This window comes from Bombina bombina, chromosome 2 (genome assembly GCF_027579735.1).
Source record: "Bombina bombina isolate aBomBom1 chromosome 2, aBomBom1.pri, whole genome shotgun sequence".
Taxonomy (NCBI): domain Eukaryota; kingdom Metazoa; phylum Chordata; class Amphibia; order Anura; family Bombinatoridae; genus Bombina; species Bombina bombina.
The window spans coordinates 1,120,083,868-1,120,086,619 of record NC_069500.1 but is presented as its reverse complement, the minus strand read 5'-3'; positions in this window follow the sequence as shown (position 1 = coordinate 1,120,086,619).

Here is a 2,752-nt window from a genome sequence, read left to right as displayed (position 1 = left end):
CAAGGGGGTAGTGTTAGGTTTTATTAAGGGGGGGTTGGGTGTGTGGGTGATGGGTTGTAATGTTGGGGGGGTATTGTCTTTTTTTTTTACAGGTAAAAGAGCTGATTACTTTGGGGCAATGCCCCGCAAAAGGCCCTTTTAAGGGCTATTTGTAATTTAGTATAGGGTAGGGATTTTTTATTATTTTAGGGGCTTTTTTATTTTATTAGGGGGATTAGATTAGGTGTAATTAGTTTAAAAATCTTGTAATTATTTTATTATTTTCTGTAATTTATTGTTGTTTTTTTTTGTACTTTAGTTAATTTTATTTAGTTGTAATTAATTTATTTTAATTTAGGGAATTAATTTAATTATAGTGTAGTGTTAGGTGTAATTGTAACTTAGGTTAGGTTTTATTTTACAGGTACTTTTGTCTTTATTTTAACTAGGTAGTTATTAAATAGTTAATAACTATTTAATAACTATTGTACCTAGTTAAAATAAATACAAAGTTGCCTGTAAAATAAAACTAAATCCTAAAATAGCTACAATGTAACTATTAGTTATATTGTAGCTATCTAACGGCTAGATTTAGAGTTTTGTCGGTAAGGACCCGCGTAGCTAACGCCGGCTTTTTTCTGGCCGCACCATAAAAATAACTCTGGTATTGAGAGTCCACATAAAGGCTGCGTTAGGCTCCAAAAAAGGAGCGTAGAGCATATTTAACGCAGCTTCAACTCTCGATACCAGAGTTGCTTACGCAAGCGGCCAGCCTCAAAAACGTGCTCGTGCACGATTCCCCCATAGGAAACAATGGGGCTGTTTGAGCTGAAAAAAAACCTAACACCTGCAAAAAAGCCGCGTTCAGCTCCTAACGCAGCTCCATTGTTTGCTATGCGTAAACACTTCCTACGTCTGCACCTAACACTCTAACATGTACCCCGAGTCTAAACACCCATAACCTTACACTTATTAACCCCTATTCTGCCGCCCCCGCTATCGCTGACCCCTGCATATTATTATTAACCCCTAATCTACCGCTCCGGACACCGTCGCTACTTACATTATCCCTATGTACCCCTAATCTGCTGCCCTAACATCGCCGACCCCTATATTATATTTATTAACCCCTAATCTGCCCCCCACAACGTCGCATCCACCTGCCTACACTTATTAACCCCTAATCTGCCGAGCGGACCTGAGCGCTACTATAATAAAGTTATTAACCCCTAATCCGCCTCACTAACCCTGTAATAAATAGTATTATTCCCTAATCTGCCCTCCCAAACATCGCCGACACCTAACTTCAATTATTAACCCCTAATTTGCCGACCGGAGCTTACCGCTATTCTAATAAATGTATTAACCCCTAAAGCTAAGTCTAACCCTAACACTAACACCCCCCTAAGTTAAATATAATTTACATCTAACTAAATTAATTAACTCTTATTAAATAAATTATTCCTATTTAAAGCTAAATACTTACCTGTAAAATAAATCCTAATATAGCTACAATATAAATTATAATTACATTGTAGCTATTTTAGGATTAATATTTATTTTACAGGCAACTTTGTAATTATTTTAACCAGGTACAATAGCTATTAAATAGTTAAGAACTATTTAATAGTTACCTAGTTAAAATAATTACAAAATTACCTGTCAAATAAATCCTAACCTAAGTTACAATTAAACCTAACACTATACTATCATTAAATTAATTAAATAAAATACCTACAATTACCTACAATTAAACCTAACACTACACTATCAATACATTAATTAAATACAATATCTACAAATAACTACAATGAAATAAACTAACTAAAGTACAAAAAATAAAAAATAACTAAGCTACAAAAAATAAAAAAATATCTACAAACATAAGAAAATTATTACAACAATTTTAAACTAATTACACCTACTCTAAGCCCCCTAATAAAACAACAAAGCCCCCCAAAATAAAAAATGGCCTACCCTATTCTAAATTACTAAAGTTAAAAGCTCTTTTACCTTACCAGCCCTGAACAGGGCCCTTTGCGGGGCATGCCCCAAGAAGTTCAGCTCTTTTGCCTGTAAAAAAAACATACAATACCCCCCCCAACATTACAACCCACCACCCACATACCCCTAATCTAACCCAAACCCCCCTTAAATAAACCTAACACTAAGCCCCTGAAGATCTTCCTACCTTGTCTTCACCATACCAGGTTCACCGAACGGTCCTGAAGAGCTCCTCCGATCTCCTGATCCAAGCCCAAGCGGGGGGCTGAAGATGTCCATGATCCGATAGAAGTCTTCATCCAAGCGGGGCAGAAGAGGTCTTCCATCCGATTGAAGTCTTCATCCAAGCGGGGCAGAAGAGGTCTTCCATCTGATTGAAGTCTTCATCCAGGCGGCATCTCCTATCGACATCCATCTGGAACGGAGCGGCAGCATCCTGAAGACCTCCGACGCGGAACATCCATCCTGGCCAACGACTGAACGACGAATGAGGGTTCCTTTAAATGACGTCATCCAATATGGCGTCCCTTGAATTCCGATTGGCTGATAGGATTCAATCAGCCAATCGGAATTAAGGTAGGAATATTCTGATTGGCTGATGGAATCAGCCAATCAGAATCAAGTTCAATCCGATTGGCTGATCCAATCAGCCAATCAGATTGAGCTTGCATTCTATTGGCTGTTCCGATCAGCCAATCAGAATGCGAGCTAAATCTGATTGGCTGATTCCATCAGCCAATCAGAATATTCCTACCTTAATTCCGATTGG